This window comes from Trachypithecus francoisi, unplaced genomic scaffold, assembly GCF_009764315.1.
Source record: "Trachypithecus francoisi isolate TF-2019V2 unplaced genomic scaffold, Tfra_2.0 Contig00107, whole genome shotgun sequence".
In the NCBI taxonomy this organism is placed as follows: domain Eukaryota; kingdom Metazoa; phylum Chordata; class Mammalia; order Primates; family Cercopithecidae; genus Trachypithecus; species Trachypithecus francoisi.
Genome location: NW_022680475.1, coordinates 11,021 through 37,241, shown reverse-complemented (window position 1 = coordinate 37,241; position 26,221 = coordinate 11,021). Strand labels below are relative to the sequence as shown.

The window sequence follows — 26,221 nt, the reverse complement described above, 5'->3', positions numbered from 1 at the left end:
CATTGCATCCCTGGCTAAGAATCCCTTGTCTATATGATATATTCTACTTATAGTGCTATCCGTCACACAGCAAGTTGTCCTGTCATGATCTGATGTTGAAATGCACATTTGGAATCTTGCAATCAGATAACCTCAAGTGTTTGGTCAAGAAACACAGATTCCTCCCATAGCAATGTGGCAAAAAACTTTGCATGGTTCCAGGGCCTCCTTCTGGACTGTCTATGATTCCTCCATACTCTTGAACACATACACAACAATCTGAGATACGAAAGGCACAGAAGCTGGTCTTAATCTGAGCAAATCAACAGCTTTTAGAAGCTGCAGGGAAATGAAGGATCAGAGAAAGTGAAAATTGTCCCTAACAATAGCTCAGAAAATAGGGCTGATTAGGCAAACTATGCATCCCTGGGGTTTCAGTGGATCCCAGACGTTATGGATCACCAATCACTGTTACCAACCTCCCACGAGCATCCTGCTCACCTGTTTGGCAGTGAAACTCAATAGAAGAGATTTTGGAGTCAGGCAGACCTGGATTTAAATGCTGGCTTTCTTTGCCATATAAATTTGTGGAGGCTGCTTAGCTTCTCTGAACCTTGGTCACCTCATCGGTAAAATGGGAATAACAAGAGAATCTACCTCACAGGATTATTGTGAACATTAAATGAAATAAGACATATAAAGCACTCAGCACCCTACTCAGCAAGTGGGAAGTACTCAGTAATATGGCTGTTACCATGGATAGCAGCAGAGGGCAGTAACAGCGTATCTCCAGAGTTAGGAAAACTTGATTCCAGGCCAGACATGGTGACTCACACCTGTAATCCCAGCACTTTGGGAGGTCAAGGCGGGCGGCGGATCACTTCCACCCAGGAGTGAAACCCTGGACAACATAGTGAAACCCTGTCTCTACAAAAAGCACAGAAATTAGCCAGGTGTGGTGGTGCATGCCTGTGGTCCCAGCTACTCAGGAGGCTGAGGTGGGAGGATCGCTTTAGCCCAGGACATTGAAGCTAAAGTGAGCTATGATTGCACCACTGTGCTGCAGCCTGGGTGACATGGCAAGGTCCTGTCTCCAAAACAAATAATAAACAAAAAACCCTTGATTCTAGATTTTGACTTCAATTACTTGCCGGTTTAACTTTGTGCAGGTTACTGAACTCCCCCATTTTTAGTTTCCTCAACTGAAGCACAGGGTTAACCCCTTCTTCAAAGTGTAGTTCAGCTGGGCACTGTGGCTCATGCCTGTAATCCCAGCACTTTGGGAGGTCGAGGTTGGTGGATCACTTGAGGTCAGGAGTTCAAGACCAGCCTGGCCAACATGGTGAAGCCCTGTCTCTATTAAAAATAGAAAAATGAGCCAGGTGTTGTGGCACACACCTGTAGTCCCAGTTACTTAGCATGCTGAAGCAGTAGAATTGTTTGAACCTGGGAGGCAGAGGTTGCAGCGAGCTGAGATCGCACAACTGCACTACTGCCTGGGTGACAGAGTGAGACTCCGCCTCAAAAAACAAACCTCCCAAAACAAAAACAACAAAGTGAAGTTCAATGAGCTAATAATGCATGTACTGCATGTGCTTAGACATGTCTGCCTCATATTAAACACTCAGTAAACAGTGGCAATAAAGGTGATGATGGTACTAATAATAGTTAATACTTACAAAGTTCTTACTAAATGCCAGGAACTGTTCAAAGCACTTTTCATGTATTATTTTTTATTTAGTTATTACAACTAATAAGGTAAGTCCAATTATTATCTTTAGATGAGGCCTGCACAACTCAAATAAATTGTGCTAGATCACAGAGCTGGTAAAGATTTTCTTTTTTTTTTTTTTTGAGGCAGAGTCTTGCTCTGTTGTCCAGGCTGGAGTGCTGTGGCATGATCACAGCTCATCACAACCTCAACCTCCTGGGATCAAGCTATCCTTCTGCCTCAGCCTTCTCAGTAGCTGGACTACAGGTGTGTGCCACCATACCCATCTAATTTTTAAATTTTTTATAGAGATAGTGTCTCGCTATGTTGCTCAGACTGGTCTCAAACTTCTGAGCTCGAGCGATCCTCCTGCCTTGGCCTCCCAAAGTGCTGGGATTACAAATGTGAGCCAACATGCCTGACAGAATATTAACCTAGATAGAGCTTGAGACCATGCCCTAAACCACTGTTTTCCTGAGAGTAATGTGTCAAAATCAGCCCTCTACATCAGAGATTGAAGATCACTTCACAAAGGTTTGAGACACTTCCCATTTCTGGGTGGAGCTCCCCTCACTGCCCCATCAGTTTTCATGGCTTGCAGGGACACCACTGTCCCAGAACAGGTGCACTGCTAGGGCCACATGCTATTCTAAGAGAACAAAGACAGCCTTTTGCAAATCCTTCTAGATATGCCATTAGACTCAGTCGGCCAATGGCCACTGACTGCTCTAGTATGAGAGAGACATCCCTTCTGCCTGACCACACCAAGAGAAGGCATTCAGGGTTTACCTGATGATTTCATTAAGGGAACATCCTGAGGTGGAAGAATATCGCCAGCATGCTTGTTTTGCAACTTCCCTGCTCAGGCAGGCTCCAGTGACAATGGTGTGATTAGGGATCCCAGACTGATTGCAGACTCAGGTCCTCCTGCTGTCCTCCAAAAGTCTCAAGGCTCCCATTGTCACGGCTCACAGGAAGCCAAGAAGAGCACCATGGACAGGTGGCAGACATCCCAACATAGTGAAAACGATGGGCAATTGAACATAGCTAGGTTACATTAATCACTCAGGGTCACAGAACCAGAAAAGGAGAGAGGGAAGAAATCAGTCCAGCCTTTCTGGTCAGTTGGCACAGGTGCAGTGGCACAAAATGGCTTTATATGGGGGATTTAGCTCATATAATCTCTATCAGAGCACCCCTCCTTGCAAATTGCCCCAAATATACATACAACCTAAATTCAAGGCTAGCCCCAGCCTCCCCTCTGTTGAGATTGCTGCCCTGATCTCCTCCTTTATAGAAATGCTGGCAACACCATGACTGCTCAGCCACCTATGATTTAGGGAGAACATAGAGGCTTGCATTTGCACTGCTGGGTTCAGAGGCAGGCAGCCCTGAAGCCCAGGGACAGTCTCCTAGATGTAACTATCTGCAGAGATTAACTGGTCATTATCATCTCTGGAATGTGTGTTCTGCAACCCTGCTTTCTGTTTGTTCCCTGCATCTGGCCCTGCCCAGAGGTTTGATTTCAGCATCTATAAATTTGGAGGGAGCTGTCCATCTTGGAAAAGATTCTGGAATGGAGACCTGAAAGTGAGGAGGAAACTTGTTTTCCAGGAACCAAATACAAATATGTTCAAATACAAATCATTCCTGACCATTCCCTAGGCTTCTCTGAGTGGGTTACAATACTACAGGCTCAAGGAGCTTCAGGAGATGTGCACCATCAGGTTTCAGTGAGCAGAATCTGTAGGGAATTGCCACATGGCCTCTGACCTTGTGTATGATCTAGGTGGAGATACATATTTTGCTCACAAGATGACAGACAGCATGAAGCTAGGAGGCAGATACACTTGGGATAACAGAACCAGGAATCCACAAGATAGTGTAAAATAAGGGTAAAATGTGACTAAAAGATGAAATTTATGAATAGCAGGAACAGATATGGTCTTGCACCTTGGTCAACAACATAATAAGCAAAATCAGCCAAAGGACCCTGCTCAGGTTGAGATTCTTGTCACTGTTACCCTCAGCACAAAACATAATCTTGTGAGGTCCCACTTCCTCACTTGTAAAACTGGGATAGTAATAGCCCCTACATTATGAAGCTGTTATGAAAATTAAACCAGTTAATGTAGGCAAAGTGCTTACTTAACGTGGTGACGATGATGATGATAGTGATGGTGGTGATGATAGTGGTTATGTTGATGATGGTGATGGTATGATGATGTGGTGGTGACAGTGATGGTGATGATAGTGATTGTGATGATGATGATAGCGTTGGTGATGGTGATAGTGGTAGTGATGGTGATGTGATGATGGTGATGGAGATGATAGTGGTGATGATAGTGATGGTGATGACCAGCGATGGTGATGGTGATGGTGATGGTGATGATGGTAGTGATAGTGATGGTGATGGTGATGATAGTGATAGTGATGATGACGGTGATGATAGCGATGATGATAGTGATGATGGTAGTGATAGTGATGGTGATGATAGTGATAGTGATGGTGATGATGGTGATGCTGATGATGATGTTGGTGGTAATGGTGATGTGATGATGGTGATGGTGACAATAGTAGTGATGGTGATGGTGATGATGGTGGTGGTGATGGTGATGTGATGATGATGATAGTGATGATGATGGTGATGATAGCGATGGTGATGGTGATGATGGTAGTGATAGTGATGGTGATGATGATAGTGATAGTGATGATGACGGTGATGATAGCGATGGTGATAGTGATGATGGTAGTGATAGTGATGGTGATGATAGTGATAGTGATGGTGATGATGGTGATGCTAATGATGATGTTGGTGGTAATGGTGATGTGATGATGGTGATGGTGATGATGATAGTGGTGATAGTGATGGTGATGGATGATGATGATGCTGATGGTGATAGATAACACATGGTGCCAATCATAGGACTTCCCACTAGGCTGTCTCATTCCAGAGCCTATGTTCTTAACCATCTTGCTATACTAACTCTCATAAGTGTTGAGTATAATTATTATAATTATTACTGACTAGAAAGAAATGTGGCTGATCCACAGCGTGTGTAAAAATGACTATAAGGATGATGGCTGACAGCAAGTTCAACACGAGTTACATAAAGGCTATCTGTAATGAGGTGGTGACAGTCCCAAGCTACTTTTTGCAGCATGGGTATCACAAGAGGAGAGGCCTAAAGATGCAGAGCAAGATCAGAAGGAAATGACTAGGACTGGGTGCGATGGCTCACGCCTGTAATCCCAGCACTTTGGGAGGCTGAGGCAGGTGGATCGCCTGAAGTCAGAAGTTCGAGACCAGCCTGGTCAACATGGTGAATCCCCATCTCTACCCAAAATACAAAAATTAGCTGGGAATGGTGGCAGGCACCTGTAATCCCAGCTACTTGGGAAGGCTAAGGCAGGGGAATTGCTTGAACCTGGGAGGTTCAGTGAGCCAAGATCACGCCATTGCACTCCAGCCTGGGTGACAAGAGTGAAACTCCATGTCAAAAAAATAATAATGATAATAATAAATAAAATAAAAAAGAAGGAAATGAGCAGAATGACCAAACCATAGCGTAAGAAGAATAGCCAAGACCAGGTATGGTGGCTCATGCCTGTAATCTCAGCACTTTGAGAGCCTGAGGTAGGAGGATCACTTAAGCCCAGGAGTTTGAGACTAGCCTGGCAACATGGTGAGACCCTGTCTCTAAAAAATAAAAATAAAAAATAATAGCCAGAGGACCTGGCACGTTTTGCCTGAAGAAAATACTTGGGGGACATGCCAGCCCCTTTCTAAGGCCTTAAGCCTGCTACATAGAATCCAAGGCCTAGAAGTAGGCCAGGTGAAGGTGAGCCCTACTAGACAGATCTCAGCTCAAAACAGTAAGGCCTTTCTGATGTGTTAACCCAAGATGAACAGGAAGCATCCTGTCCTGGAAGCATCTGAGTGCTGGCAGAATCCAGAAGTCTGGGACTAAAACACTGGATAGAGGAGTAGCTCTTTTACAGGCTCTAAATAGTTCCTCTAAGTGTGGAACTAGGATCATCTGATGACCACATGCATCACCCGGGGGCTTGTTAGACACATAGATCCAGAGGCTCCATCCCAGCCACTGAGTCTGAATCTGCATTTTCACAAGTTGCACAGCTGATCTGTGTGAACATGAATGCTGACCAGCACTGATGTGGAGATCATCTGAGGAAGACCCAGGTTCAGGTGGGCTGCTGCTCTGAAAGGCAAGAGTGGGGAGAAACGCTGAGGCAAGGAAGAGCACGTGGTGCTGGAGTCTGGTCTCCATAGGGATGGTCCAGCTGTGCTTCTAGCCCAGCTGCTCTAATTATGTCTGTTTTTTAATCTAGTCGGGCTCAGAAGAGTCAATCAAATTTGCATAAGGAGGCCTGAGGTAACGGGGCTCATGAGCACAGGTACTCGTCTGACACTTCATTAAGCCATCTTGGCAAATCACCTCTAGAATGCCTGTTGTTATTTTAGGAAACAACATAAAGAGGACGATAATTACAAGTAACACCCTGAGTGGGAATTTCCACTTCCTTGCAGTGTTTGGCAAGTAAACATGTTGCAGGTGTTTTGCCCTTTCCTCTCCTGGTGCTTTGGGTTTGCAGCTTTATTCTATTGCTGGATTTTTGTCTTCTGTTTTTTGTTTTTGTTTTTTTGTTTGTTTGTTTTTTTCTCCTTTCCACTGAGCATTTTCTGATTTTACTTTGACTTGCAGTGGGGAAGCGTATTGCTTCAGAATGTTACATGACATCCAAAGCCTAAGATGGTAAACAAAGCTGCCGGTCGTTTACAGCTGAAAAGGCAATTTTACACTTCGTGGTTAGGACCATGAAAGGCATTTTCTTGGTGGGGTATTTTTCATCTTAGATCTCCATCGGGATGTCATCCAGGGATTTGCTGTCCAGTAGAAATTTCATCTTTCAGTTATCCACTGTCTGTCTGCAACCTCCTAGCCTTGCTGCTCTCCTGCACAGGCGCAAGGGCATTCCTACTAAACCTGCTCCCCTCCTGGGACTGCCAGGGCCATATTCCCCTGGTTTTCAGGGACCCTCGCCATCCTTGCCATGCATCTTCCCCATCCCTCACAACCCTCATTGCCTACCTGCTAGGCCCACTGTCTAGGACCTGAGCCCCTTAGTAATATTACTTGATCTGCCTTACACCCTGTCCTCCTGCTCCTCCTCTTTGAGAAAACCCCAGTTTTGGGTCATCCCACCATCTGCCTTCTCTGCTCCTGACTCCACCCTGCCTAGAGCTGGAGAAAGTCCACAGAAACACCCACTGAGGCCACCACAGTTTCATGCTCTCAAGCCTCCCTAGATTCTTGTACTCTCTGACAACCATTTTAGTTGTTCTAAATCAGCTCCTCTCAAAAAATAAAAAATAAAAAAAAAACCCTGTTATTTGTCCCCACATCCCTTTGTCACAGCTAGCTGACAGCTCTTTCAATACCAATCCTTTTGTTAACTCACCGAGGCAGCTTTTAGGATGCTGGGACAGATTCCATGGCCCTATGCTAAAGCAAATGAATTTGAATCTCTCAGGTGGGACCCAGGGACCTTTTTTATTTACTTTATTTTTTTTTAGAGAAAGTGTCTTGTCCTGTCACACAGGGTGGAGTGCAGTGGCGTGATCCTAGATCACTGGAGCCCCTAACTCTCTGGGCTCAAGAGATCCTCCTGCCTCAGCCTCCTGAGCAGCTGGTACTACAGGTGCAAGCCACCATTCCCGGCTATTTTATTTTATGTTTGAAACGGTGTCTCGCTCTGTTTCTGCATTAAACCTTGAATACTATGTGGGAGGGACCTGTCATACAATAAACAGCTCTGGGGTAAACATGTTTCATAAGGTCCAATGTCATGAGTTTAACTTTTTTACTGTTATCCAAGTACTTTCTTACCTGTAGGCTTTTCTTTTTTGTTGTTTTTGTTTTTTAGACAGGGTCTTGCCTTGTCACGCAGACTGAGTGCAGTTGCACAATCATAGCTCAACGCAGCCTTGAACTCCTGGGTTCAAGCAATTGTCCGCCTCAGTCTCATAAGTGGGTGGTACTACAGGTGAATGCCACTGGACCCAGTTAATGCTTTTATTTTTTAAATTTTTTCATAGTAGAAATGGCGTCTCTCTATATTTCTCAGGTTCTTGAAGTCCTGGACTCAATCAATCCTCCTGCCTTGGCCTCTCAAAGTTCTGGGATTTAAAGCATGAACCACTGTTACCAGCCTCAGAAAAACTTTTTTTTTTTTTAATACTTTAAGTTCTAGGGTACATGTGCACAACGTGCAGGTTTGTTACATATGTATACATGTGCCATGTTGGTGTGCTGCACCCATTAACTCGTCATTTACATTAGGTATATCTCCTAATGCCATCCCTTCCCCCTCCCCCCTCCCCACAATAGGACCCGGTGTGTGACGTTCCCCTTCCTGTGTCCAAGTGATCTCATTGTTCAATTCCCACCTATGAGTGAGAACATGTGGTGTTTGGTTTTCGGTTCTTGCGATAGTTTGCTGAGAATGATGGTTTCCAGCTGCATCCATGTCCCTACAAAGCACACGAACTCATCCTTTTTAATGGCTGCATAGTATTCCATGGTGTATATGTGCCACATTTTCTTAATCCAGTCTGTCACTGATGGACATTTGGGTTGATTCCAAGTCTTTGCTATTGTGAATAGTGTCGCAATAAACATACGTGTGCATGTGTCTTTATAGCAGCATGATTTATAATCCTTTGGGTATATCCCCAGTAATGGGATGGCTGGGTCAAATGGTATTTCTAGTTCTAGATCCTTGAGGAATCGCCACACTGTTTTCCATAATGGTTGAACTAGTTTACAATCCCACCAATAGTGTAAAAGTGTTCCTATTTCCCCACATCCTCTCCAGCACCTGTTGTTTCCTGATTTTTTTTTTTTTTTTTTGAGGCGGAGTCTCGCTCTGTCGCCCAGGCTGGAGTGCAGTGGCCGGATCTCAGCTCACTGCAAGCTCCGCCTCCCGGGTTTACGCCATTCTCCTGCCTCAGCCTCCCGAGTAGCTGGGACTACAGGCGCCCGCCACCTCGCCCGGCTAGTTTTTGTATTTTTAGTAGAGACGGGGTTTCACTGTATTAGCCAGGAGGGTCTCGATCTCCTGACCTCATGATCCGCCCGTCTCGGCCTCCCAAAGTGCTGGGATTACAGGCTTGAGCCACCGCGCCCGGCCTGTTTCCTGATTTTTTAATGATTGCCATTCTAACTGGTGTGAGATGGTATCTCATTGTGGTTTTGATTTGCATTTCTCTGATGGCCAGTGATGATGAACATTTTTTCATGTGTCTGTTGGCTGTATGAATGTCTTCTTTTGAGAAGTGTCTGTTCATATCCTTTGCCCACTTTTTGATGGAGTTGTTTTTTTCTTGTAAATTTGTTTGAGTTCTTTATAGGTTCTGGATATTAGCCCTTTGTCAGATGAGTAGATTGCAAAAATGTTCTCCCATTCTGTAGGTTGCTTGTTCACTCTGATGGTAGTTTCTTTTGCTGTGCAGAAGCTCTTTAGTTTAATTAGATCCCATTTGTCAATTTTGGCTTTTGTTGCCATTGCTTTTGGTGTTTTAGTCATGAAGTCCTTGCCCATGCCTATGTCCCGAATGGTATTACCTAGGTTTTCTTCTAGGGTTTTTATGTTTTAGGTCTAACATTTAAGTCTCTAATCCATCTTGAATTAATTTTCATATAAGGAGTAAGGGAAGGATCCAGTTTCAGCTTTCTACTTATGACTAGCCAATTTTCCCAGCACCATTTATTAAATAGGGAATCCTTTCCCCATTTCTTGTTTTTCTCAGGTTTGTCAAAGATCAGATGTCTGTAGATGTGTGGTATTATTTCTGAGGACTCTGTTCTGTTCCACTGGTCTATATCTCTGTTTTGGTACTAGTACCATGCTGTTTTGGTTACTGTAGCCTTGTAGTATAGTTTAAAGTCAGGTAGCGTGATGCCTCCAGCTTTGTTCTTTTGGCTTAGCATTGTCTTGGCAATGTGGGGTCTTTTTTGGTTCCATATGAACTTTAAAGCAGTTTTTTCCAATTCTGTGAAGAAAGTCATTGGTAGCTTAATGGGGATGGCATTGAATCTACAAATTACCTTGGACAGTATGGCCATTTTCACACTTTTTTTTTTGTTAGCTGGGCATTGTGGGACATGCCTGTGATCCCAGATACTCAGGAGGCTGAGATGGGATGACTGCTTGAGCCCAGGAGGCCAAGGCTGCAGTGAGCTATAATTGTACCACTGCACTCCAGCCTGGATAACACAGTGAGACCCTGTCTCTAAAAAAATAAAATAATAAATAAAATAATAAAAAGAGAATACATAGTAGGGAAACCATAGACTATCATTTTCTTGAAAGAGGAAAAATGATAAAAAAAAAAAAAAAAGAAAGAAAGAAGGAAAGAAAAAATCTTGTGGGCCAAGGTGATGCAGCCAGCTCACACAGAATTTTTACATAAAATTTATTTAATTTTATTTATTTATTTATTTATTTATTTATTTATTGGGACAGTTTCTCTTTGTCTCCCAGGCTGGAGTGCAGTGGCATGATCTCAGCTCACGGCAACCTCCTCTGCCTCCAGGGTTCAAGCAATTCTCGTGTCTCAACCTCCTGAATAACTGGAACTACAGGCATGTGCCACCATACCCAGCTGATTATTTTGTATTTTAATAGAGACAGGGTTTCACCATGTTGCCCAGGCTGGTCTTGAATTCCTGAGCTCAGGCTTTCCACCCATCTCGGCCTCCCAAAGTGCTGGGATTACAGGCATGAGCCACTGCACCCTCCCTTGGATTTTATATAGAATTTAAAGAGCTCATGATCCCCTTGAAGTTCTTTCATCATCTTCCCAGACATACAGGAAGCCTAGTTAAGAACATCTGGGTTAGGGGTTCTGTGTGGTCTCTGAATCAGGGTGTAAGAAATGGACAGGACTTCAGAGTTCAATGAATATAATCCTCATCAAGTCAGATTTTACAGATTCAGTCAATGAGGCCCAGAGAGTTTTCATGGCTGACTCATAGCATAGCTGGTGGAGACCTATATCTAGGTTTTCTGAATCCCAGTTGTCACACAGTGTTCTGTTAATATACTATGTTTAAAAGAAATGTAAAGAAAGAGAGATGGCTGTGGAGAGACTGGCTAGGGGCAAAAAATGCAATAGTTATTCCTAGGATGTATGGGTTGACTATTAGTCGCCTTCTTTTTTTGTGTTCAGCATAGATTAGTTTTATAGCTTTGACCCAAAGAGACCAAGCCTGAGGCTCCCTTGTAGCTAATTACTTTGGATCTGTGACTAAATCCTGATGGATTATCTGAGCAAGATCTGTGGAAAGGCAGACAGTGGGGCCTGGGGACATCATGAGTTCTAAATGGCTGATGTCATTACAAAAACCATAAGCAAGAAAGAATCTACTTTTTCCAGGAAGTGGGGGGAAGTTTTCTAAGGAGAAAGTATGAGTCTTGAAGAAGGAAGGTAGGGGTTATGTAGCAAAGAAGAGGTTGTTGGGTGGTCCCTGTAGGCTGGGGGTGTGACAGGGGTGCACAGCAGGCCGGGGTATGAGTGAGGCAAGCTCAGAGATCATTTTTGTTTTTGTTTTTTGACCAATGAAATGTTTAATTTTTTTAGTTTTAAAATTTTTAAATTTTAATTTTTTGATCAGTGCAATGAGGGACGGTTTTGGGGATGTCTGGGAGCCATCTAAAAGGTTTATTAAGCTGGAGATTATCAAAGTAAGATTTTCATTTTAGATAGATGCTTTTACATGGAAGATAGATCTAAGATATTTTATTCAGTTAAGTGTTAGAAGACAGTTGTCCAGATTATGAATCATTCATTCATTGATCCAACTTTACAAAGCTCATAATATAAGCCAAGCACTGATCTAGACAAGAAAAGATGGTCTAAAGCAGCACAGTGACAATGGAGATGGAGTTATATAACCAACAATACATACTGAGGAGACAGATTTGAGAAATACTTAGGAGTTAAAAATCAGTAGGACTTGATGACTAATGAGGGCAGTGTGGAATGGAATTAAAATAATAAGGATATTGATAGATGCTTGAAACAAGTATGTCCAATATTTTAGAATTATACAGTACATTTAAAGGAATTTTCTGTCAGGAGTCCCAGAAAGATTAAAACCCAAATGCTAATACATAAAGATCAAAACAGCCTTCATTTGCAACACCTTTGAATAAGGAGACTACTTTGGACTTTGTTATTTTATTTCTCCAAGGCAGAGATACAGACCTGCCCAAGGTAGGTAACTATATCATCTACCAAATTGTAAGTTTAACTGAGAGAGGTTGAAATAAAAAGTACAAAAGTCTTCCTGGGCCTCTCTCTCAACAGCCTCATGGTAAGCCATCCCTACCAGAATTCTAATTTTGTCAAAATCGGGTTGCTCTCATGTAATTTTAAAATAAGCTTTTAAAAACTGAGAGCAGCAAGAACATCAAGTGAGCACAAACGGGCTGGGGGGTAGAGTGAATTGGGTAAAGTTTATAAGAATAAAAAAGAAGAGGAGATTTTACTAATGCTACTCTCAAAGGCAAAAGAGCTAGTCAAACACTTCTTTTTTCTTTCTTAATTCCTTATCTACTACTACAAATAAAGAGCAAAATGAAAATAAACAAAACCAGGTATGTGCTGTAAATGCCTTTAAAGACACCTCCTTCATAGTTCACTGTGTTGTATACATCTTAATGTCTTGCTGGGCAGGCTGCCCGGCTCACCTTCTAATCGCACAGTTCTGTGAAATGAAAAGTGAAATGTAATATTTACAATCTTGGGAATGAATCCCTGGCAAAATAGAAGGATTTGATTTTCTCATCTGCTCACAACTAGCTGGCTTAGTACCTAAGCAGGGTACCAGGGCTCTGTTTCTGTTTGTTGCCACAGGGCAGGGAACTAGAATCAGGTCCTGAATCTAAAGTCCTGATGTGTCTCAGACAAAAACGTACAGAATTCATCACCACTAGACCAGCTTTATAAGAAATGCCCAAGGGAGTCCCACCTCTGGAAGTGAAATGATAATTACTATCAAGAAAACACAAAACAGTATAAAACTCACTGGTAGAGCACACACAAAGGGAGAAAGAGAAAAGAATGAAACTTTATCACTACAGAAAAACCACCAAATTGAAAGGATGAACAATAAGAGGGGAAGAAAGAAACAAAGGATATATTAAAAAAACAGAAAATAATTAACAATATGACAGAACTCCTCACCTATCAATAATAGTCTTGAATGTAAACTGATTAAATTTCCCCCCTTAAAATATATAGACTGGCTGAATGGATTAAAAAACATGGCCCAGCTATAGGTTGCCTACAAGAAATTCACTTCATCTGTAAAGACACACATAGACTGAAAAGGTGGGAAAAGATATTACATGCAAACAGAAACTAAAAGCAAGCAGGGTAGCTGTACTCATATCAGATGAAATGGACTTTAAGGCAAAAGTAATTTTAAAAAGACAGAGGTTGTTATATAATGAAAAAGGGATCCATTCACCAAGAGGACGTAACAGTTCTAAATATATAACCCAACAGTGGAGCACCAAGATATATAATATAAACCAAATATTATTAGATCCAAAGGGAGACATAGATGCCAATACAAGAGCTGGAGAATTCAATACCCCATTCTCAGCACTGAACAGATCGTCTAGACAGAAAATCAAAAACAAAACACTAGATTTATACTGCACTTTAGGCTGGACGCAGTTGCTTACACCTGTAGTCCCAGCACCTTGGAAGGCCGAGGCAGGCGGGTCCCTTGAATCCAGGAGTTTGAGACCAACCTGACCAACATGGTAAAACCCCCTCTCTACTAAAAATACAAAAATCAGCCCAGCATGGTGGTGCAATTGTTTTTGCAATTGTCTGTTGTTTTTTCAATAACTAGTTCTCCGAAGCAGCGCTGAATGAATGCCTCAAGGGGCTCACACAACTCGTTCCGGGTCTTAGTGACCGTTGTCTGTGTTCATGTTCAATTGAGTTCAAATTTATATTTAATTTTTCCTCTACAATGTCCCACATTATCTTTATTCAACCTGTCATTGATAGGCATTTAGATTGATTCCATGTCTTTACTATTGTGAATAGTGCTGCGATAAACATTTACGTGCTTGTGTCTTTATGTAGAGCAATTTATATACCTCTGGGTATATACCCAGTAATGAGATTGATGGGTCAAGTGATGGTTCTGCTTTTAGCTCTTTCGAGGAATTACCATACTGCTTTCCACAATGGTGGGGCCAATGTGCACTCCAACAGTGTATATGTTGTATTTCTTCACAACCTTGCCAGGATCTGTTATTTTTTGACTTTTTAATAATAGCCATTCTGACTGGTGTGAGATGGTGTCTCACTTTGCCTTTGATTTGCATTTCTCTAATGATCAGTGATATTGAGCTTTGTATTCTATGGTTGTTGGTCAAATGTATGTATTCTTTGGAAAAGTGTTCATGTCTTTTGCCCACTTTTTAAATTGTTTTTTATTTCCATAGGTTTTGGGGCAACAGGTGGTATTTGGTTACATTAGTAAGTTCTTTATTGGTGATTTGTAAAATTTTGGTACATCCATCACTTCATCAGTATATACTGAATCCAATTTGTAGCCTTTTATCCCTCATCCCCTTTACCCCTTTCCCCATGAGTGTCCAAAGTCCATTGTTATTCTTATGCCTTTCCATCCTTATAGCTTAGATCCCTCTTATAAGTGAGAATATATGATGTTTGGTTTTCCATTCCTGAGTTACTTCACTTAAATTAATAGTCTTCAATCCCATCCAGGTTGCTGCAGTTGCCATTAATTCATTTCTTTTTATGGCTGAGTAGTACTCCATCCTACATATATACCACAGTTTCTTTATCCACTCATTGGTTGATGGGCATTTGGATTGGTTCTACGTTTTTGCAATTGCAAATTGTGCTGCTATAAATACATGTGTAAAAGTATCTTTTTTGAATAATAACTTCTTTTTTTCCTCTGAGTACATAGCCAGTAGTGGGATTTCAGGATCAAATGGCACTTCTACTTTTAGTTCTTGAAGGAATCTCCACACTGTTTTCCATAGTGGTTGTACTACTTTACGTTTCCACCAGCAATGTAGAAGTGTTCCCTCTTCACCACATTCACACCAACATCTTTTATGTTTACATTTTTTGATTATGACCATTCTTGTGGGAGTAAGGTGTTATCGCATTGTGGTTGTAATTTACATTTCTCTGATTATTAGTGATGTTGAGCATTTTTTCATACGTCTGTTGGCCATTTGTATACCTTCTAAGAATTGTGTATGACCATACTGCCAAAAGCAATCTACACATTCAATGCAATTGCCATCAAAATACCACCATCATTCTTCACAGAACTACAAAAAACAGTTTTAAAATTCATATGGAACCATAAAAGAGCCCGCATGGCCAAAACAATACTAAGAAAAAAGAACAAATCAGAAGGCGTCACATTACCTCATTTCAAGCTATATCATAAGACCATAGTCACCAAAACAGTATAGTTCTGGTATAAAAATAGGTACATAGACAAATGGAACATAATAGAGAATGCAGAAATTAACCCACATATTTACAGCCATCTGATCTTTGACAGAGCAAACAAAAACAAAGTAGGGAAAGAACACCCTACTCAACAAATGGTGCTGGGATAATTGGCAAGCCACATGTAGGAGAATGAAACTGGATCTTCATCTCTCACCTTATACAAAAATCAACACGAGATGGATCAAGGACTTAAATCTAAGACCTGAAACTACAAAAATTCTGGAAGATGACATCGAAAAAAACCTTTAGACATTGGCTTAGGCAAGGATTTCATGACCAAGATTCCAAAAGCAAATGCAAGAAAAACAAAGATAAGTAGGTGGAATTTAATTAAACTAAAGAGCTTTTTCATGACAAAAGGAACAGCAGAGTAAAACAGACAATTCACAGAATGGGAGAAAAATCTTCACAACCCATATGTCTGAAAAAGGACTAATATCCAGATTCTACAACGAGCTCAAAAAATTAGCAAGAAAAAAACAAACAATCCCATCAAAAAGTAGACTAAGGACATGAATAGACAATTCTTTGGCCACTTTTTAGTAGGGTTGTTTATTTTTCTCTTGTAAATTTATTTAAGTTCCTTGTGTTGAATATTAGACCTTTGTCAGATACATAGTGTGTAAACATGTTTTCTTAGTCTGTAGTTTGTCCCTTCACTCTATCGATAATTTCTTTTGCTGAGCAGAACCTTTTAAGTTTAATTAGATGCCACTTGTCAATATTTGCACTTGTTATAATTGTTTTTGATGTCTTTATCACGAAATCTTTCCCTGCTTTTATGTCCAGGGTGGTATTGCCTAAGTTGTCTTCCAGGGTTTTTATAGTTTTGGATTTTATGTTTAAGTCTTTAATCCATCTTGAGTTGGTTTTTGTATATGGTGTAAGGAAGAAGTCCCGCTTCAATCTTCTGCATTTGGCTTGCCAGTTATCCCAGAACCATTTATTGAATAGGGAGACTTTTCCTCATTGCTTGTTTTTGCCAGCTTTGTCAAACATTATATGGTTGTAGGTGTGTGGTCTTATTTCTGGGCTCTCTACACTGTTCCATTGGTGTGTGTGTCTGTTTTTGTACCAGTACCATGCTGTTTGGGCTACTGTAGTGCTGTAGTATGGTTTGAAGTTGGGTAATGTAATGCCTCAAGCTTTGTTCCTTTTTGCTTAGGATTGCCTTGGCTACTTAGGTTCTTTCTTGGTTCTATATAAATTGTTAAATAGCTTTTTCTAATTCCATGAAGCATGTCATTGGTAGTTTACTAGGAATAGCTTTGGGCAGCATGGCCATTTAAATGATATTAGTTCTTTCTCTCCATTAACATGGAATAATTTTTCATTTGTTTGTGTCTTCTCTGACTTCTTTGAGTAGTGTTTTGTAATTTTCATTGTAGAGATCTTTTACCTCCCTGGTTAGCTGTATTCCTAGGTATTTTATTCTTTTTGTGGAAATTGTGAATAAAATTGCCTCTCTGATTTGTCCCAGTTTGGCTCTTCTTGGTGAATAGGAATGCTAGCAAATTTTGTGTACTGAAACCACGTGGAAGTTGTTTATCAACTTAAGGAGCTTTTTGGGTCAAAACTATAGGGTTTAAATTGAGAATTATGTGGTCTACAAACAGAGGTAGTTGGACTTCTCTTTCTATTTAAATACGCTTTATTTATTTCTCTTGTCTGATTGCTCCAGCAAGGACTTCTAATACTATGTTGAATAAGAGTGGTGACAGAGGGTATCCTTGTCTTGTGCTGGTTGCAAGGAGAATGCTTCCAGATTTTTCCCATTTAGTATAGTGTTGGCTGTGAGTTTGTCATAGGTGGCCTTTATTTTGAGGTATGTTCCTTCAATACCTCATTTATTAAGAGTTTTTAACATGAAGCATTGTTCAGTTTTACTGAAAGCCTTTTCTGCATCTATGGAGACAATCATGTGGTTCTTATTTTTAGTTTTATTTATGTTATGAATCACATTTTATTGATTTGCCCATGATGGACCAACCTTCCATTCCAGGGAAGAAGCCTACTTCACTGTGGTGAATTACCCTTTTGATGTGCTGCTGGATTCGGTTTGCAAGGATTTTGTTGTGGGTTATTGAATGGATGTTCATCAAGGATACTGGCCTGAAGCTTTCTTTTTTGTTGTGTCACAGCCAGGCTTTGGTATCAGGATGATGCTGGCCTCGTAGAACAAGTTGGGAAGAAGTCTCTCCTCCACTATTTCTTGAAATAGTTTTAGTAGGAATGGTACTAGGTCTTCTTTGTACATCTATTTAAATTTGACTGTTAATCTATCAGGTCCTGGGATTTTTTTTTTTCTTCTTGGTTGGTAGGCTGTTGATTACTGATTCAATTTTTGGAGCTCATTATTGGTCTGTTCAGAGACTGAATTTCTTCCTGCTTCAGTCTTGAGAGGATGTATGTGTCCAGGAATTTATTCGTCTCTTCGAGGGTTTCTAGTTTGTGTGTGTAGAGGTGTTCATAATAGTTGTTGATTGTTATCTTTATTTCTGTGGGATCAGTGGTAACATTCCCTTCATCATTTATAATTGTGTTTATTTGAATCTTCTCTCTTTTCTTCTTTATTAGTCTAGCTAGTGCCTATCTATCTTATTAATTTTTTCAAAAAACCTAGATTAAGTGATCATTTGAACAGTTTTTTATGTCTCAATTTCTTTCCATTCACCTCTGATTTTAGTTATTTCTTGTCTTCTGCAAGCTTTGTGGTTGATTTCTTCTTGCTTTTCTAATTCTTTCAGTTGTGACGTTAGGTTGTTAATATGAGATCTCTCTAACTTTTTGATGTGGGCATTACTTCTTATGCCCTACCCTAACTTTTCTCCTTCTCCTAGAAAACTCAGAACCATGCTTTCTAAACCAATTCAAACTTTCTCAGTGAATCATCATGATCTCCCTGAGGCAAAGTTAGCAGTTTTCCATTACATACATTTCTCTTTCTCTGTAATAATATCTAATGCAACAATGCAAGTGTTTCATTCCTTCATTCATGCGGGGAACTCCCTTTGGCTGAGACAAAGACTTAAAGCTTTGTTCTTTCAACATTAATGAAGATCTATTTAGAAAGTCTCCATTTTTACAGAAAAGATATATAAATACCAATGAAAATAAATATAAAATTATATGACATACAATTATATTGTGGAAGGATTGAATAAATAAGTGAAGTAAGCTCTAAGAGAAAAAAGATGATATAAAATGAGATATAAATGAAAAACCTGGGCTGGTATAGCAAAATTTATGTACCAGTAAAGTACGTACCAGGAAAACTGCAAACGGAGTGAGGCCTGACCAAAAACTTTAAGGAAAGGTCAGATCTCTCTATGGATATTGGAAGGGGAGACAAGGAGAGGCCAGAAAATATAAATTGTTTGATCTATACCCTTAAAAGAGATTAAAGTGGACTCAGGAAAACGTGGTCTGCTTTAGGAGAAGGACACATGTTCATGCTGGCCAAAGCTCAGATCATCCCTACCTTCTCCAGGAGGAAAGGGGAAGCAAATGAGCAGGCAGATATCAGCAAGGCCAGGTCAGCACAGGGCACTGAGGCCAAGCCAGGTGGGCTCCATTGTACAGGTAGTGAGGAGCCACTGCAGGGTGGGTTTTATTCATTAGTTTGTTTTGTTTTCTTTAGTAACTAAGACACATGATCAAAGTTGACCTTTGTAAGTATTGCTGCAGCTGAACATAGGATGGATAAAACCAGTGTTAAAAACCAGTGTTTTATACTTATGTTGTATAGAACACTAGCCCCAGTGAGATATTAGTGGAACACACAGGCGTGCGTGCACACACTCACACCGAGCCCAGATTATTCTGGCAAATGCTGGGTTAAGCAAACTAAAAGAAACATCTTTAGTGCTGGACATCTCAGAACCAGGAATGTGGCTATATGACTCATAAAACAGCAAGGTTAAGACAGAGCATGTGATATTTTTTCCAGAAATGTTGAAACACTTTCCTTTCCTTGGCTTCAGTGTCACCGTCTTTCTCCTCATTCTCCATCAACCTCTTTGGCTGCTCCTTCTTGGTTTCCTTCTTGACAGTCTGCTGCTGCTCAGCCATTCTCTTTTCATTCCTCATGGATTTCTCAAGAGTGTTTCTATTCCTGCAGATCTTTCCTTGTTTTTCCTGATACCTCTCCTTGTCTGACCCTCCCCCGTTCTAACTCAGGTGTTCCATCTGTGTGCGCTTTTAGCATCCTGGGATGCTCCCAGCGTGTTCCCTGCCATACTCCATCAGGTTTTCTCCCCCAGACTCTGCGAGGGCAGCAGCCTTGTCTCCACGCTGCAATACTCAGCACATGACACAGAAGCTGACTCCAAAACATTTACTGGGCCAACTGAGACTAAAGGTATGTTCCCCCAGATCTTAAAAAGTTACAATAATAAATGCAGCACAATAGTCAAAAAAATCTCTTCAGTCAGGAGTTCTCTCTATATGCACAACAGTTTGAAGTCATTATTAGGCAAAGTTAAACAGAAACTGTCATAAAGTTCCCTAAGATAAATTTTTTTGCTTTAATCATCAATTCATCATGTGAGATAATCAAGACCATGTGTTATTGTAAATATTTCTAGCTAACAACGTAACAACCTGATTTTTATTGTTTGAAATAACCGCAATATAAATCAGCTAACTAAAACTTGCATAAATAATTCTTTCAAATAAAATTCTGCCTAAATTTTACATTATTCATATGTTCAAATGATAATGAGCTCATAGGCTTTTCCAGTACCTCAGTCAAAACATTGTACTGATTCCAGCTGTGAGAATAGTATCTGAGAGTTATGTTACAGATGGGGAAAAGGTACTTAAATGACACTGGTCTTTGTACTACTCTGCCCTTTTGGGTAGGAAAAAGCTCTTCCCTTAAAATTCTGAAATCTCTTCTGTCAGGTCTGAAGGGTGGGTTGGAAGCACAGTTTTTTACATTTTAGCCACAGATGTTTTATTCCTTGCTTAAAGCAGTGAATAGATAAAGGCCACCACAAGAGCCTGTAATGTTTCTTCAGAAGCAGTGTGCCTGAGAGCATCTTCCTGAAACACTCCCTTATCTCTCCCCAAAATCATCTTAGGTAGGAAAATCAAAACTTAGCAAGCTGAGGAGATCCAAGGGGATCACTGAGCTCTGAGGCTTATGAGAGAAGAGAGAGAGGTCTAAGACTTTTTGTGTATAAATTTATGGGTGACAAGTGCAATTTTGCTGTAAGCATCGATTGCATAGTGGTGAAGTCAGGGCTTTTAGGGATCCATCACCAGAATAATGCACATTGTACCCATTAAGTAATTTCTCACTGTTCACCCCTTCCATCCCCTCACCCTGCTGAGTCTCTATTATCATTCCACTGTCTACATTAATACCTACACATCTTTTAGCACCCACTTATGAGTGATAAAATATAATGTTTACTCTGTGTCTGGCTTGTTTCACTTACAATAATGGCCTCCAGTTCCATCCATGTGTCTCCAAAAGTTATGATTTTATTCCTTTTTATGCCAGAATAGTATTTTTTTTTTTTTTTTTTTTTTTTTTTGAGACGGAGTCTCGTTCTATCGCCCAGGCTGGAGTGCAGTGGCCAGATCTCAGCTCACTGCAAGCTCCGCTCCCCGGGTTCCCGCCATTCTCCTGCCTCAGCCTCCCGAGGAGCTGGGACCACAGGCGCCGCCACCTCGCCCGGCTAGTTTTTTGTATTTTTAGTAGAGACGGGGTTCTCACGGTGTTAGCCAGGATGGTCTCGATCTCCTGACCTCGTGATCCACCCGTCTCGGCCTCCTAAAGTGCTGGGATTACAGGCTTGAGCCACCGCGCCCGGCCCAGAATAGTATTTCATTGTGTATATTTTCTACATTCTCTTTCTACAATCATCTGTTGATGCACATTTAGGCTGACTTATATCTGTGCTACTGTGAATAGTGTTGCAACAAACATACAAGTACAGGCATCTTTCTGATACGTTGATTTCTTTTCCTTTGTGTAGATACCCAGTGGTGGAGTTGCTGGATCAGACAGAGCCAATTGATGATCAGTAATGGTGACCAATAATGAGCTAGAAATAAAGTACTCAGCAGGGCCTGAAAACGCCAAAACTCTGAGGTCACTGACCTTCAAAAACTTCAACAGCCCTGAGTGAAACGTCCAAGCACATTTATCCACCATTCAAAGACCCTTTATTACCTATCCTGTGTGCATCTCAGAAGTCTCTTTTTACCACACTGTCTATATACTTCATTAGCCATTTATAGGAAACTCCAAGGAATCTTATACTATATATTCAATCATGTGTCCCTAGTACCTAGCACAGTCCTAGCATATAGTTTGTTACTAAACATTTGAACATTTGCAGAATGAAGTAATTGTCTTGTATCCAGGTTCCAAGTTTTAAGGTGATTTCTCACTAAAAATAAAGTATTACAGTTTACAAATAATCTACTTCCTTTTTTACAAATGGGATTGATTTCAATCTTATCCCCTGATAACATTATTTTCATTTACTTCCATCGAAATATATTGTCCTAAGAGAGCAATAGGAAAGAGACATGCATCGCTTACCTGAGCTTCATCTGTTAGGTATGTCAGGGAAGATAAGCAGGGTGAGAGTGGCCTCAACAGAGGACCCCAGATCTCTGGCTTCCCTGTCTGGCAAGCACACCTCTGTGAACAAGTCTTCAGAGCCAGATGACAAGAATGCCCCAAGCAGTCCACCAGGGAAACCTGGGCCCAGTGTACATCAATGCAGAGCATCAAGCACAGCATAACAGGAGTGCAGTTGCTTATTCCTGTTCAGAGATAACTGCATCCCACACACTATAAAATGAAGAAATGCAGAGAAGCAGATGTAACTGAAGAAGACAACAGGAGCAACAAGGAGGGACAACAATGACCTAGGAGTGCTCCATGCCAGAGACACCTGGACTCTGCACTAGGCTCAGTGCCCATTATATTCTTGGGACCCAGTGCTTTGCCTCGCCATCACTTGGCATACTTGGCATATTTTGTTGCTTAAAATAATGTTTTTAGTGTTCACCTTTCCTAGGAGACAGGCAGATCCTGTGACACCATAGCTTCTGGCACACAGTAGGTGCATCACAAACTTCTGCTGGGTTCACACACTCTTGCCTTCTCCAACCTTCTTGCCAAGTCTTCAGTGAAAAGAAATTGCTGATTGAGCAAGAATTAAACTTCTACAGACTCCTGGATCCACTGAAGTTTGAGACAAGGTGAGATTTGTTTACTGCCGTATTCTTAGCTCATAGTATACTGTTGTCACTTAATAAATGTTTGTTGAATAAGTGAGTGAATTGATTCATACATCTTTCTTAGCTATATGTTTTCTGAGTAAAGTTGATAAATTTAATAGTTTACTTCTGGTGTAATTTTACTTTACTTATTCAATAAACCTGAAAATTCAACTAGGTGACAGGCACACCGTTGCTGAAGAAAAAGAGGTATAAGATACAATTTCTGTCTATATGAAAGTAGAAACATATGAACAAATTATAACAATAAATTGGCTAAATTCAAAATCAGAGAGGTTTGTTTCTATTGTAAACAGCTCTAGTCAGGAAGTGTTAGAAAGTTCTAAACAGGAAATGTTCCAACACACCATCTAAGCCTGAAGCAGAAGCCACCCATAATTGAGTTTTCTACCTACAACCTCAACAGCAAGAATTCCAATCTGCTGCTGCAAATTGTCACTCTGATATTATTACTGCTGTGTAACCCAGTTTTAGACTCTCTGGTTGTCACTTAATGTTCTGAAAAAGTATTAAAGAGAAAATGTTATTATGGTGATGAGCCCATCCACTGCAGCCCTCTCAACATTATACCAATTATAAGGCCTATCATTTAAAAATTAAACTGTTAGTTTAACTTCTTTATCCAAATATCAGCATAACATAAACATATTTGCCATCAGACTTTGGATTTATGGGTTAAACAGCTTATAAATATGATTAGAGGCTTAAAGTTTACACTTTTTTGGTGCTCTCAGAATTTTTTCAAAATAGCATGTGCCTTTCTAAACAATTGTTAGTATATTTTTTTAAATGAAGTTTAAAAGGTATATTTTCCAAAAGCAAAATACAGCTCCCATTGGTAAATGATGATGTTGAGATACAACAGACAACTCTTGGGAATCATTTAATCAGTGCTCACTTTTATACTCTGTCCAGAAATGTCAATGGCTTTAAAATATACAAGTATATTACACCAGTAAACTTATACTTTTTCAGTATTTTGCAGTATTTAGTACTTGTTCTAACTCTCTCTTGCTGAATAGAAAGCCATTCCAAAACTTAAGGAATTATTTATTGTTTAATATTGTTTATTGTTATTATTTGTTTAGTAATTTTAAATAACATTATTTCTCATGGTTTTATGGGTTGATGGGCGCTACAAAAGTTCTCTTTTGGAGTCTTTCTTGCGATTGCTGTTTGTTGGCTGCTGCTGAAGTTACCTGAAAGCTCAGCTAAGCTAAAAAGCCTAGACGGGTTACTCACCTGGCTAGCAGTGCACATTGGCTGCTGTGTGTGATGCCTGTCTGACCTCTTCATGTTACCTGGAGTCCTCACAACGTGGTGGTTGGTCTCAAGACACACAGGGAGATACTACAAAGCTTCTTATGAACTAGCCTTGGAGGTCCTAGAATGTGACTTCTGCTATATCCTGTTGGTAAAGCAAGTCATTGTGACCAGCACAGATTCAAGAAATGCGAGATTTGACTCTACCTGTCAATGTAAAGAGCAGCATGTGCATGCAGGGAGGAAAGAAATTGAGGGCATCATCTTGAAGAATATCCTATCACACTATTATTCCAACTAATGAACATTATGTTTTAGATGGATAGTACTAGCTACTCATGTCTCCCCCAGAAACCCAAGCTAGGCATTGACATATTGAAAAGAACGTCAGTACCATTAAAAAAACTCTAGAAAAATAACATGGGATGACTGAGGTTAATTCAGTCTCTCAATTACGTCAATTCCCTTTTTGTAACCCTAAATATGGTGAAATAGAATTGAATTCTACAAAAGTCTTTTATCTGTTTTCCTATGGAATAATTAACAAACCCAATAAATGTGTAAAGAGTATGAAGTCCGATTTATTTTAGATTTATACCTCTTAATTTCAAAGCTTATGGAAATCCAGAGAACTAATCATCATAATCCATAATGCCTGGACCAGCAGTCATTGTTCTAAGAGTATCCTGTGGCATGCTAAAAATGTATTATCAACTAGGAAATTTAAAACTCTTCTGTTGGTGAATTTAACAGAGCTGTGTAGCTCATCAGCACAATTCACACAGATTAAGAATGGAGGTTACACTGCTGAGTGGATTCATAATGATCAGAAAAAAATTCACAAATAAGAAAAGGAGATAGAGAAGGGGAAACATACTGTCAATCACTAAAATTAAAGTTAATTTTCAAATGGTCTGATTTTGTATTTTTCAAAAGAAAGACAGCTTATTGTGATAGAATAAGAATCCCACTTGTGTGTCCTTTTGAGAAGTGTCTGCTTATGTCCCTTGTCAATGTTTTAATGGCATGGTTTTCTTAATGTTCACATCACTAATCATCAGAGAAATGCAAATCAATGTTAAGATACCATCTCATATTATTCAGTATGGCTACTACTAAAAAGTAAAATAACAAATTCTGGTTAGACTTCAGAGAAAATAGAATGCTTATTATACACTGTGATGAGAATGTAAATTAGTTTAGCCACTGTGAAAAGCAGTTTGCAGATTTTTCACAGAATTTAAAACAGAAATACCATTAAACTAGCAATTCCATTACTGAGTATATATCCAAAAGAAAATTTAAAATTCTACAAAAGGAAACCCCACATGCACTTGTATATTCATCATATTTCTATTCACATTAGGGAAGACATAGAATTAACTTACATGTGAATCAATAAATTGAGTAGAAATATATGCTACATAAACAACATAAAATACTATGCACACATTAAAGAGAATACAGTCATGTCCTATGCAGCAACGTGGATGCATCTGGAGGCCATTATCCTGAGGAAATTACAAGAACAGAAAACAAAGTACCACATGTTCTTACCTATAAGTGGAATCTAAACATGGGGTTCTCATGAATATAAAGATGTCAAAAATAGACACGAGAGGAGGGCAGGGGGTGAGAAACTATGGGTACTATGCTCACTACCTTGGTGATGGGATAAATTATATCTCACATAGCTCAACATCACACAATATATCCACGTAACAAACCTGCAAACGTACTCCCTGGAAACACTGATGCCACCTCTCTTTCCACCACCAGTAGTGGCCACGTGGTGCAGAGAGCATATGTTTGGGAGAGAGAGGGCACAGTTTGTGAGGTTTTGCAATAAACTCAGTACTACCCTGTCACAGTGAAAAGCAGAACCAGATTGTACTCAGTTGACATCTACCAATAGAGGGAGAATTTGGATTGGCCCCAGCGAGAAGAAAATCTCCCATCTCAGTGTTGGGAGCTTGAGTTGTTACAAGCCTTGCCGTCATGAGTTGAAGTACTATTGGACCCTAAGAGGACTTAAGGGGCAGTCTAGGCCACAAGGACTTCAATTATTAGGCAAGCCATACTGCCGAGCCGCTCGGAGCCAGTGGAATGTGGAGGGTGGGGAGAATGTGGCCTACTGGAACACCAGCCAGAGCAGCTAAGGGAGTGCTCACAACAACACTCCCCCACCCCCATCCAGCAGCAGCCACACAACACAGAGAAACCTGTGAATTTGGGAGAGCGAGAGCACAGTGACTGGGGGACTTAACATTAAAGTCAGTGCTGCCATATCAGTAAAGACCTGGCAGAATTCCTCACCTGCTGACTAAAGAACCCTTGTACCCAGAATAAAAAACAGTGATGCCCAGGCAATACACCATGGGTATTGG

The 26,221-nt window shown here is 40.4% G+C and overlaps 1 long non-coding RNA gene across 1 annotated transcript; it reads left to right on the top strand.

Annotated features, from left to right (window-relative positions):
• Positions 1–5,822: 5,822 nt before the first annotated feature.
• Positions 5,823–24,408, top strand: LOC117098096. The gene is made up of 3 exons (XR_004443194.1): positions 5,823–5,900; positions 19,510–19,665; positions 21,293–24,408. It is a non-coding gene; the product is annotated as an uncharacterized LOC117098096 (long non-coding RNA).
• The last annotated feature ends 1,813 nt before the right edge of the window (positions 24,409–26,221 follow it).